The sequence below is a fragment of the Natator depressus genome, chromosome 9 (assembly GCF_965152275.1).
Source record: "Natator depressus isolate rNatDep1 chromosome 9, rNatDep2.hap1, whole genome shotgun sequence".
Taxonomy (NCBI): domain Eukaryota; kingdom Metazoa; phylum Chordata; order Testudines; family Cheloniidae; genus Natator; species Natator depressus.
This window is the reverse complement of record NC_134242.1, coordinates 83,584,494-83,597,690: the sequence shown is the minus strand read 5'-3', so window position 1 is coordinate 83,597,690 and position 13,197 is coordinate 83,584,494. Positions and strand designations below refer to the sequence as shown.

The 13,197-nt window shown below is 42.5% G+C and overlaps 1 protein-coding gene across 3 annotated transcripts in view; it reads right to left on the bottom strand.

Moving 5' to 3' along the window:
* The window catches only part of ACSL4 (acyl-CoA synthetase long chain family member 4), a 48,629-nt gene extending 35,808 nt beyond the window's left edge, over positions 1-12,821 (bottom strand). Inside the window, exon 1 of one of the 3 annotated variants that reach the window (XM_074962493.1) lies at positions 12,720-12,821. The gene's annotated coding sequence lies outside the window, so the exon portion shown is untranslated. The remainder of the gene's footprint in view (positions 1-12,719) is intronic. The other 2 variants (XM_074962495.1, XM_074962496.1) reach the window with 2 other exon arrangements.
* Positions 12,822-13,197: the final 376 nt, after the last annotated feature.

Sequence of the window (13,197 nt, the reverse complement as noted above, 5' to 3'; positions counted from 1 at the left end):
ACAGAGGGGTTCCCGGCACGGAAAAGATTGCCAGGTCTGCCTGTGTGGTGAAGGGTTGCAGTCCTGGGAAGCTCGGTGCCATGGATGGCACCGTAGTATGCACCGATGGTGCTGAGGTCTTGTTAAGCTGTGTATATGCAGCAGGTGGCATCATTATACTAGCCCGTGCAGAGTAGTTATTCGGCACTGTTGGTGCCGAGCTAAGGAGCTTAGCTTTAGCTCATGCAGCTGAGTGAGAGCCTGGCTGCATTGGTGCCTTGGCACGTCTTGGTACTGGACATTCCCAGTGCCTCTTGGTCCAAGGTTCTCAGTGCCATCGGTTACGGAGCAGATTTTTTCCCAGGAGACTGCTCCTTTTTAGGGAGATCTCTCTGTGGCGATGACTGCAACCGACATTTGGTCGCTTTCCTAGGTGCAGGGTCCTTAGCTACAGTTTGGGTGGAGCCATTGTCTGAGGCTGTTGCTGGAGACTGTTGGCCAGGAGGAGTCCTGGACTCTGGGTCGGAGGCTGGCCTGAGAGATTTCGCCATCATTAATAATTTTAGTTGGAGTTCCCTGGCTTTCAGTATCCTGGCAGATAATTTCTTGCTGTGTGGACACTTCTGTGGTATGTGGGTTTTCCCGAGACAGCAGATGCACTGAGTGGGACCATCAGATACAGGAATTGATAGCCTACAGGTCAGGCAGCGTTTAAAGCCGGGGAAGCCAGGCATGCCTGAGGATATTCAGGGCTATAGAAAAACAGCCATAGTTCAGTCACCGTTGGCCGAGACCCGCCAGTGGCAGGGGGAAGCAAACAAAGTATTTTTTTTTTTAAGTGTGTAAATAAGGACGGGGAACGGAGGAAAACCAACAAAAGGAATAAAGAAAAGTGGGAATGTAAACAATTCACTAAATAGACGGGGCGCTGCTGTTACTCCAACTCAAACCAAAGGCAGTAGAGAAGGAACTGAGGGACGGTTGGCTGTGCATGCTAGGTAGCTGCTCAAAGTGGTATGAGATGGCTGCCGCACATACGCGGCCAACTGGGGCACTGCTACTACAAATCTCCAATTACATGCGCAGGGTGCCAAGACACCCAAAGTGTAACACCCACAGGGACACTCGAAGAAGGTAAAGATTTTAGTCTTTTTCAACAGGATTCAACTGCACAGTGATGGTCTCATAATGGAGATTTAGAAAAATAGCTAACACCAAACAGTCAGCCACAACAGACTTCCTGTAGGGAAGAAAACTAAATGTATCAGTTTTGCCCAATAACCACCTCTCTGGCTGAGGGGGTGGATCATACAAATAACTGAGAAAATATGCCAGTCTGATCAGCTAAATATGTAATGTACACTGGCAAACATTACAGAGAATCCCCTCCTTATGCTGTATTAAAGGATTCTGGATAAATTAATCCATCCTATGCTATTCATTTGCACTCATTTGAAACTATGCACTACAGCAGCATCTCCTTTTTACTTCAAGTATCCTGACAAATTATGATGCAAACTTTTTTTGCTTAGATATCCAATCCCCCCCCCCTTTTTTTTTTTTGCAACTACTACACACTGACTAATGCATAGTTTATTAATAACTAGTTTAAAGTCAGAGAGGAAAGAGTTGAAAGTGTTAGACTCAGTTTATTGTATTAAATGAGACATCTGGTTGTCTGAAATATCCATTTGTCTATCTAGGATTCAATTTATTACTGGGGAAAAAATGCTCTGTCATCATTTTTTATAAATGTATCCTTTTACATATGAACACACACACTATCAAGGAAACCATCAATTTTGCATTTGCATTTTTTACTTCCTGCCCTCTTAGATATCAGCCATCATCAGTGTGATAGTGAAATGACTGATTTTTCGCCTTTGTTTTTTAAAGGAAGAGTTAGAGGCTTGTCTTTAAATTTTCATATTTCCTACACAAGCCACTTTTTAAAATTAAACACAAGGTTCTCCAGTAACAGTAGCCAGAGGCCACAACTCTATCAAGAGGAGTTATGTAGAAATTAAATGTGTTAGGTCTTTATTCTCCAAAAGAGAAACCTTCATAAGCAATGGTTAAAGAAGCCTGAAATGTTGTTTGAGGCCTACAGATTGGATATTTGACTATCCAAGCTACTTAACTGGTGTTAAATACAAAACACCCGCTTCTCCCGACACTCAGAGCTTTCATATCATAGTGGCCTTCCATCTGCCTGAAGGAGGAGATATTTCTCTAGGGTCCATAACTCTTTATCTCTCTTCTGTTAGTCAAGAAGAGGACCGTGGGTGTTAAAAGTATTTTTTTCTTCCCTTCAGTGAGATCAGCAGTACGACACAGAGGCCCATTGATGCCAATGGGCAAGGGTTCACCCTTCTTTAAAAGCAACTCCTGCCTCAGACCTGATACACCATTACACTGAATACACCACTTCCATGGTATTTATCCATCAAGGGTAGCACATAATGTCTCTACTGAAAACTTGTAACTTATCACTAATGATAATCATGGGGTGTGTATGGTAATATTTAAGGAACAATGTAACTACTTTAAAAACTATGCCTTATGGTCTTGAAGTACAAGTCAGTCACTAGTGAATCATATGTCTGGGTGACAGCCCCATCATGTAGGAGGGCATTGTCACCACTCTGACTAGCTAATTAGGTAATGCCTGACAGGAGGAAGACTAGGATGCAGAGGTACTCAAGAAGCTATAGTGGAACTAGAAAATGTTTCTACCAACTTCAAGAATGCTCATCTTTCCCCTTACAGCTCCAGTCAAGCCATAACTACTCCTGAGGTGAGAAAGTTAAACGTGTATGTAGGATTTCAACAAAGTTTATAAATAATGAAGCACCCCTGGCTATTGCCAGTATTGTTACTTATTAGCAGCAGAGGTCAGAAAAAAAGTATTTATTTTACCTTGAAGTATAATGAGCCAATTATTCCAGAAGATATTTAATGAAGTGCATGTAACCATACTGCAACTGACCTTTCAGTAGCTGAGCCAAATGGCTGTTTTTAAAACAAAAAAAAAGGTTGACAAACACTTTTTAAAATAGGAGCACACAAACAAACCTTTCAATCAAAATATTGTCTTAGATTACTGCAATAAGGTGAGCTCCATCAGCAACTTACTGGCAATCAAAGTACCTGCAATTGTATAACATGCTCTGCTCTATTTTAAAATAGAGCAGATTGACCTTTTCACTGGAAGTCAAACAAAACGGTTTGCAACACATTACATTGATGTTCTTAGATGGGAGATTTTTAACTGAACCATATACTGTGCGTACCCTCAGATATCCAAGTCACATAGCATGTAATACCAGTATCAAACCTGCAAAATGAATCTTAACTGATACTCTTGTGGCTTGTCTACACTAAGGGGTTACAGCAGCACAGTTATGGCTATAGTGTAGATACTATGGGGAAGTTACTACAGCAACAAAATGGGTTATTCTATTGCTGTAGTATCTCCCCTCCCCAAGTGATGTAAATAGGTCAACAGAAGAATGTTTTCGACAGCCTAGCTGTGTCTTTGTCAGGGATTTAAGTCAGTGCAACTACAGTGCTCAGGGATATGGGGTTTTCATATCCCTGAGCATGGTAGCTATGTCAATCTAAGTTTTAAGTGTAGACCAGGCCTTAAATGAAATGCTTTTATAACAGCTAGACTGAGTTTTAGCAATGCAATATTTAAATTAAACTTTTGTGGAGTCAATTGTGAGATGAGTTTACAGAATCCTATATATTTGTATACCGAATCAATTTAGCTTTCTTAAATGAAAGGCATCTGGCAATTAGGTGTCAAAAACACCACCTTTTTGCTGAATTATACTAACTAAATGGTAATTATTCATAAAAATGCATCAGGATTTATCCTCCCAGTCCTTTGTTTTAAAGCTAAACTATGTCAAACTAATACAGATCTTCCATGTCCAAAACCAACTTAAAATATGTCTCAGAAAGTTTCTTTTAAGAGACTAATAGAATTTTCTGACTTTTGCACAACTCCATGAAAAGATTTAGGTGTAACCATATGTTATGTTGCTTTCCTTGAGATCATTAGATTGTTCTAAGGGGTTTGTTTCTTTTTCTTTCTTTCTTTCTTTTTTTTTTAAAGCCCACCTTAAGTTTTCATATTGTTCAGAGTCATTCTGTAGGAGATGGGGTTGTAGATATAGGCCGGGGAATGGGGTTGTACAAAGAAGTTTAAACTAAATGCAGTATGATAAGGGCAGCCAGAGAAGGAATTTAATGAGTTGGATCAATGGGTGAGGGAGAGAATTTTGGTGGTAGTGTTTTGTATAGACAGGAGGGGACAATGTATGAATGTCAATAATAATGTTGCAACAGTTCTTTAAATTTAATTGCACTTTAAAAGAGGAAGTGAGGTTACTAACTAAAGTATAGTATATATTCTCTAATATTGGGATGTGTGGGAAGTTGGTATTAACTAGCTGTTTAATGGAAAAATATAGGTTGCTAAACCCCTTAAGCAGCATGACAATACCCTAACAAGATAAGAGAACCTCCTTCAATAGCACATGAAGTTCTGAGGTAACTACACAGCCACTTCACCCCTTTCTGCCCCCTCTTCCCCCATTCATGAGATTAAGTGGGAAACTAGAATAATTACTGGAAAAAGGGAAGAATTTTGAGGAAAAACCTGAAGTATTGAGAGAGCAAGGTCTGGAAGGGTTTGAAGCCTTACTGTATTATTTATGTTTATTTAGGCCAAAAGCATAAAGAGCCTGCTTGTTCAGGACAAAAGAAAAAAATCCTAGGAGGCTTTTATTGCAGATCTTGTACTGGTATAACCAAAATGTTTTTGCTAGAGGACTAGATAATTCAGTGGCTGAGTAGCTACTTAAGGCACCAGACCCTCTTTAATAGGATACAAAAGGAGTTAGATTAACCCTTTTTAATACACCTTTTATGTAACATGGCACTATGTGATAAAGCAGCCTTAGAATTATATAGCATTGAGGGGAGTGATAGGTAGCAGACACTGTTGGGCATGTTTGTTCTGAGAGTTCTTTCTCTGGGGAAGAAAAGGATTTATTATATAAAAAGTGTTAATTATCCTCAGATTTCCTTTAAAAAGCTCTACTCATAAGAGGTACTCCTTTAAAGCCTAGTTAGAGATGAAGGTTAGAGAGCTGGCTCTATCTGGGGGGAGACTGCAAAACCCTCGGTGAGGACTTGTGATCTTGTTATAATTTTATTTGCAAACTTGGAATCTGGGAAGGCTTTTGATTGTTTGCACAGGAAGGACTAGGTGCTGAAAAATTATTTCATTAGTGCAGTGTTTGTATCCAGATTAAGAAGTGAACACAAATCACAGGTGGGTTTTGTCTTGTTTTTAAAATAGTCCCATATTTGTTTATGACCCCTTTGCAGGTGTACTTATCTTTTGGGTAGGCTCAGGGTTTGTTTGTGCTGCTAGGTGCATTCACCACCAAAAAAAAATTCCAATTCTTAACTATTTGAACTAAAACTTTCAGCTTCTTCACAATGCTCCAGTAAGTCCCACTTCATAAAAGGAAACTAAACTGGTCAGCCACACTGCTGTAAAATTACTAAAAGCATGTCAAGCAACAGGAGAGTCTATGCAGAACTACAGTTATGGCCCAGATGATGAAGCTCTGAAGTATTAGAGTCTGATATTTAAACAGTTATACAGTTTATCTTCTGTGACTTGGACATAAGCCTAATGTACTAAGAGTGTGTGGATGTTGTCCTTATACACCAAATGGCGGTACCAGGTGCAGTTGTGCTGGCAGGCTGTTCCTCCACTCTTTCTTGAGTAGGTCTGCTACAAACAGAAACTTGAACAAGCTTAGTTCTGTCTTCCTGCTGTTCCTCTTCCCCATGTAAATAGGTTTGTACAATACATGCATTACTGGCAGAGCTATTTAAAAACGAAACTTCCCCCCCACCCCGCTCTTAAAAATGCAAAAGCTATTTACATGCTTGTGAAATAAACACATCTAACCCATTTACAATGGAAATTAAAGAGCTCTTTCTGGATTAAAACATACATATATACAGATTCCAGGTGCTGGAATTAGAAGCATATACAATTTACCATCTGATAAATACATTCATGTTAATAGTAACAGGACAAAAAGACACTGTTAATACTATTTTACTTTGTGTTACATGTAATCTAACTTTGGAGAGATCGAATAAGAAAAGGTATTTTCCTTCTCTGTAGCTGTTGTGACAAAGCTCTGTTCTTGCCTCCGTGGGTCCCACGTTTCCTGGTGGATTTCACTAGCCTCAGAGGCTCACCGTGACCCTGCACATAACCCTTCTCTCTCTAGAGACGAGGGTCACTGTCTACTGAGCCATTTTCATTATAAACCAGCAAGGGAGGTGAGGAGAAGTTATCCTTCCTTGCACAGTCTCTGTTGTCTCCCAGTCTCAGTGATTAATTGGGGGCAAAGGTGGGGGGGGGGGGAGCCCAGGCCCACCCTCTACTCCGGGTTCCAGCCCAGGGACCCTAATAGTATCAGCTATGGTAGCTGACCTTTTAGAAACATGACATGTACAATTCCCTGGGCTACTTCCCCCACAGCAGCCCTCACTTCCTCAGGCTCCACTTCACCCTTACCTCAGGGCCTCCTTCCTTGTGCCTGATATGGTGTATACTACTCAGCCTCTCCAACAGCACAACTTCCTCCTACAGCTCCTGACATGCATACCCACCTGACTGACTGGGAGGCTTTTAACTAGTTTCAGCCAGCCCCTGATTGGCTTCAGGTGTCCCAATCAACCTAGCCTTCTCTCTGCCTTCTGGAAAGTTCTTAATTGGCCCCAGGTGTCTTAATTGACCTGGAGCAGCTGCCATTTCACTTATCCTGGTACCAGGGATTTGTTTAGCCTGGAGCTAATATGTCTATCTCCCACTACTTTTCTATAGCCATCTGGCCTTGCCCCGTCACACTGTGCAAGTTAATACAACATGGCCTTTATTCATATGCATATTTTCTATATGGATTACCATACAGAATAACCAAATTAACAAAATGCAAGTGCTTTAAAAAAAAAAAAAAAAAAAAACACACATCAAGAAGAGCAATTCCTAATAAGTTTTGGCTGTTGCATCAGTTTAATCAAGAGAGAACTCACTATTAGTTGACTACACCTTAGCCCTCAACCCTGCCTCAGAAAGAACTGTAAGTTTATCTATGGATCACCCTGTCTTAAAGGCAATGCCTCATTTGCACAATACATGGTATGTTGATATTAGACACAATGCAGCAGTACATAAAGCTTAAATACAAATATTTCCTTGACTTTACGGTGCACCATCCAGTTAAAGACATAACTGTATAAAAAGTGCAAAGCACTCTCAACTCTCCTTGACTTCAATGGGAGTTAAGGAGCTCAGCTCTATGGATTAGATTCTACAGCAAAGAAAATTTCAAATGGTACTACATTAATACGCATGAGGGAGCTTTGTGTGTGCGCCAACAGGGTCCACACAGGCTAGTCACTGTGCAACACCCTAGTGTGTCCTAGAACTTACACCTCTCTAGTGCAGACTAATGCACAGCGTAGACAGGTCCTCACACCGTATTGGATTAATGTATCCTGGAAGAAGTGTGAAATAAAATGCCATCTTCCTGTGGAATCTATTTGATATTATAGTGGGTTCTCTATCTGTGACTCTTATTATCCTCTCTGAAAAGAATTTTATAGCAAGAATACTTGAAATGAATAGGTTGTTATCCCTTCAAAAATGAACAGCAAAATAACCACTATCACTTAACATAAATGAAAACTGTAATACCGCCAATTTGGTGGTGACAAATTCAGAGTTAAATGATCTTCTATTCATAAGACTTGTACTCAGTCCAAAGTCTTGGGAAGAAAAGTCTGCTGAATACATTGTTACAGTATCTAATATTTTTAATTAGTAGTGACATAAATGCATACTTTATAGTCCACATGCCTAGTTATAAAAGACAACACTTTGTTGTGCTTCAAATTTCTTTGGAACATTAGTTAAGCCACCATATTTTTTTTAGGGAAGGAGTCAAAACTATGTGTAATACTGAAAATAGCAACTGTAAAACTCCCCTTACACATTTACATACAGGTCTTATTATAATCAAACTGTTTATATAATGGTAGGACCCAGAGGCCTCAGTCACGATGGCGATCCATTGGACAAGAGACTGTACAAATACATATGGAGACAATTCCTGCCCTGATAAGCTTGTATAATATTTAAAATTTTACTCATCGGGATGGCTTCAGGCTACATAGACACAGCAGATCCATTTATTTTAGGTACTTATATGGTCCCCATTACCATATTATGTGAGCACTGTACAATCTTTAATGTATTCATCCTCAACACCCACATGAAGTTGGGAAGTATTATTATCGCCATTTTACAGATGGGGAACTAAGGCACAAAGAGACTAAGTCACTTGGCTAAGGTCACACAATAAGGCTCTGACAAAGCAGGGAATTGATCCCAGGTCTCCCAAGTCCCACTGATGTCTGAACCATCCTCCCTTTTTAGAGATCTATGCATAATCTTATTCCATCAGGTCTTTTCAGTTTAGGTGTATAAAAGCCATATGCAAAAGTTCTCTCACAGGCACTGAGGATAACCAATTCTGAGAGGAGACTAACTCCCGGCACAAGTACATATAAGGGTATGTCTACACTATAGCAGGGAGTGTCTCCCCCAGCCTAGGGGGACAGACTCACTAGTTCTAGCTGAGCTAGTGCGCTAAAAATAGCAGTGTGGATGGTGGGGCACTGATAAAGGCTAGCGTTAGCCACCAGAGCTCAGACCCACAAGGTCAGGTGGGTTTGAGCGCCGTAATAGCCATACTGCTATTTTTAGCACACTAGCTCACGCTGAGATAGTGTAAGTGTGTACCCAGGGTGGGAGGCATACTCCAAGCTGCAGTGTAGGAATACCCTAAGAGGTTCTATGTTATCTACAGTTTACTTCGCTCTGTAGAGGTACACAATGACATACAGAAAGCAAATTAAGCAAATGAATAAGATTCCCTGCCCAGATGACCATACAGTTCAAAACTACGAAGTGACAGAATACAAACAAAACAAAGATCAGTCTGAGTGGAGAGGCGCTTGTAAGCTTAATATAACAAGAACAGCATGCTGAGTTATATGAGCAGAAGAAAGGCTAATTGGGTTACCCCATTTTAAGGGCAGGTCTTCATTGCAGAGTTTACACAAGTATCTATGCTCAAATTATTCCTCTCAGGTTAGCGTAGCTCAAGGGAGTTTTCAGTGTGTCCACCAACGTTCACTGCATCCACAGTAGTGTTGCACTTCTCAGGGTACGTCCCATTCTTAGTGTTGCAGTAAGCTAAGCCATTCTATGATTCTTTTCCAATAAATGGTGGGAGAACTTGTCCGTCCTTTTTGGGCACACGGGGGAACTCTGGGAAGGCACTGGAGGACTAACAGAACTCAAGCCCTGCTAGCCTGCAACCTTGCTACGAAGTAGTCGTATTAGCAGCTGCTGATCTGCACTCGCTCAAATTTACATTTCCCCCCCTCCTCCCCTTAGGTCAGCCAACTTGAGTTAGAAGCACCACCACACTTGAATTAAGGGGGTTTGTGTGTGGATGGGACTCCAGTTAGATGCAACAGTTCAGTTACAATTCAAGTTAACTTTGCAGTGAAGACAAACCCTAAAGCAGCTACTTCTGGCCATTCTACGAAGCAGGGTGACTGATAAGTATGGCCGACGAAAAAGTGTGTACCACCTATTACCAAAGGTTAGATGGTGTAATGGCAGCCAACTACGTGAATTAACCAAAATAAAAAAACACTATAGTGTGACTGTACATCCTGCATCCTTCTGGAAAAAAAACTCCCCCACTCAAACTTCCTTTCCTCCAAGCTATCCTTAAAAAAAATAAAAGTCCTCAATATAAATGACTGTATAAACAACCAAACATGCAATGGAAACTTGTTCATGTATTTATTCCAGCTCTACTGTACCCTCAGTAATTAGCTTTTTTTAAAAAAAACATGTATATCTTGCACAGTCATCCGAGACAAAGATAAGTTACTTTCTCTAAACTGCCAAATGCCATTAACATTAACCAGCAAAATATACTCATTTTGCATAATATTCAATTATTTGGCTTGAGCTCATATCCCTGTTTAATATTTTATTCAAATGTTAACTCAATTCTAAAATAGCATGATAGGGTATTTCTAACCTACCAGAAATACATTCAGAAGCTTGTGAATATTTGTATTTAATAATGCCTTCTAGAGGTGAAACTTCTTCTAGTTTTAGGAGAGGTGAAGTACTCTTACAAGAAGAATGAGGGTTATCCCAAGAACAGATCCAGATCCCTAGCCGGTGTAAATCATTATAGCTCCCAATAAATACAGTCCAATAATGAAGTATTCTACCATCTGTCAACACATTATGTATGTAGGTAGTTAGTTATACATGGATACTTGCCTGGAAGGTACTTGAACAATGGATGCATTAAGAAACCCTTAGCAAGATCAGGTCTCATTCATTTTTTGTATTATTTTCTGATGGGTAATTTAGGCCCAAACTATCCATCAGTGTAGAGAAGCTGTTAATTTAAATATGCAAAAATGTTTTTAGAACTATTGTAATACTAAAACAACTTCAAAATTCAAATGAAACAAGTTTTTTTCTAAATGTAAGCCTTCTCCTAAATTATTTTCAACCCAATTGCAGCTTACTTTTACTTCATGAAAGACAGAAAGTCTAACTCATTAGTCTAAATCTGTTGTTTGAGATGGGTGGCAGAGTTGGCTACTACTGATTTTCATTATAAATCTCAGGATAGTTGGTAGGGTTTGTTTGTTTTTTGATCCCATGAGAATCTGAGCTTTTGATTTTTTAAAAAGTAAGATTCTAGGCATCATGGTTGTGGAGAAAAGCTTGACAACATGAACCTTAAAAAGTCCCCAAATCAGAAGGCAAATTTAAAAGAACCTAGAGTGTATTATTTTTAATAATCTCATGATTTTTAAGACAGTCTCATGATCATTGTGGCCTGACTCATGATTTCTGAGTACTTGGGATTGGCAATGATGGAAATGTAAGAAACAATATTATCGGTCAAAAGTAAATTGGATTAATATCTAGGTTTTAATAACCTAAGATGGTAGCAACAATGTAGGGGAGGACTGTAACCTGACAATGGTCTTTAAAAATCTTAAGTGATTGTGGCAGCCAATTCACTTGATTTGTAGTAAAAAGAAAAGGCGTACTTGTGGCACCTTAGAGACTAACCAATTTATTTGAGCATAAGCTTTCGTGAGTGAGCTGTAGCTCACGAAAGCTTATGCTCAAATAAATTGGTTAGTCTCTAAGGTGCCACAAGTACGCCTTTTCTTTTTGCGAATACAGACTAACATGGCTGCTACTCTGAAACTTGATTTATAGTGTTTCTTAGCTTGGGCTAAATCTTTTCATGCTATTAAGCTTTACTTAAAGGTCCTTGTCTGAAGACTTAAAGAGTAAGATGACAACCGAAAAAAGATAACTAATGCATCATGGTTCAGAAAATGATCTACAATATTTTCCTCAAAGCAATAACCGGTAAAAAGAATTACAACAGAACTTGGACTTCCTACATTACCCAGAAAAATTAATCCCCAGTGCCCCCCAAACTGGCTTATTTAAGTGTCATTACCTCCTATGCAGTAAATACACATGTATGCTTATCAGCTTGAAAAACAACCCCCAAAAACCACACAGCAAAGATTTTACAATTCTATAAAATTTCAGTTTGTATTTCAAAGAGGAAAACGCCACTTTCTTGCTCTGCATTTAGCATATGCTCTTGCCATGACGTGAAAGGGAAAATATGCAACCTTGGATGGTGCTAAGCAATGAATCACATTTTCCTGCTTTTTTTGTGTGTGTGCGTGTGCCAGCACTACATCAGCATCAGGCCACTTCCTGAGCCCAGCCTTCTCTGCAACCGGGAAAGGGGCGTGTGCGGGAGAAGATATCACCGCTGAGGCCATAAAGAGCCATCTGCTTTGCATCCAGCCCCTGGGAAGGCCGATGTGAGTGGGGGGGGGCTGGGAGGATGCTGCTGATGCAGGGCAACTTCAGCAAGCAACAGGCTCTGCAGCGAGTGGCGAGGCAGGACACAGGAGGCGAAGGAGGCGATGCTGCTGGGCAAGTGCCACACTCCAGGCACCTGCTCGGCGTTCAGCACCCCTGGAGAGCACGTCTCAATGGGGAGATAACGGTTCCGGCCACGCCACACAAAGCAGAGCCAGACGCAGGCCCCAGAGATTTCACCGTGTCCAGACTGCGGGTGATGCAGCCCGAGGGCACAGCGAAGCGGACGGGGGAGAAGGGCTGGGGAGCAGGCCGAGGCCTGCGGCTCCGGGCCGGCAACGTGAGGGGGAAGGAGACGCTGGAAAAGCGAGTTACCCGGCGCGCCACGATGCTTTAAAGGACACCTCGGCCCGGGCCCCCCGCCTGCGGCCCACGCAGCAGCATCCCCCCGCCGCCCGCTCCGGCCGGCCGGCCCGCCCGCCCTCCCTCAGGAAGGAGCTGTCCGCCGCCGGCTAGCGTCACAGTCGCGTCCCCACCCCCAGGGCCGGAGGGGGAATCCCCCACCCGCCGCGCGTCTCGCCCGAGGCCCGCCGCGGCGCAGCGACTCCCGCCGCCCCAGGCGAAGCGGGCAGCAAACTCCCCGCGCGGGAAGGCGCGGCGCACTCACCGGCTCGTGGCGCGGAGCCCGGCCTCAGGCTGCAACGAGTGACCCCGGCGGCTGGCTCCTCCCGCCGCTTAAAATGGCTGAGCGCGCGGGGGGGCAGGGAGAGGGCCCGCTGGCCAATCCCCCTCGCTGACGCCATCGAGAGCGGGGAGGGGGCAGCGGGGACAGGGCGGGTGTGCGGGGGCCGGCGGGGGATGACGGAGGAGCGGGGGTGAGTTGTGGGGAGAGCTGGGGTGAGGGAGGAGCCAGAGATGAGGTGTCGAGGGAGGAGGGATGAAGCGGGGTGAGATTGGGAAAGCAGGGGATATGGGGAGGAGCAGGGGATGAGGTGGGGGAGAGGGGGAGGAAGAAGGAGATGAGGTGTTGGGGGAACGGAGGGGAGGGAGGAGCAGGGGATATGGGGGGGCGCAGGGGTGAAGTGGGGGGGAGCGGGGGATGAGGTGGGGGAGAAGGGGGAGGAAGAAGGAGATGAGGTGTTGAG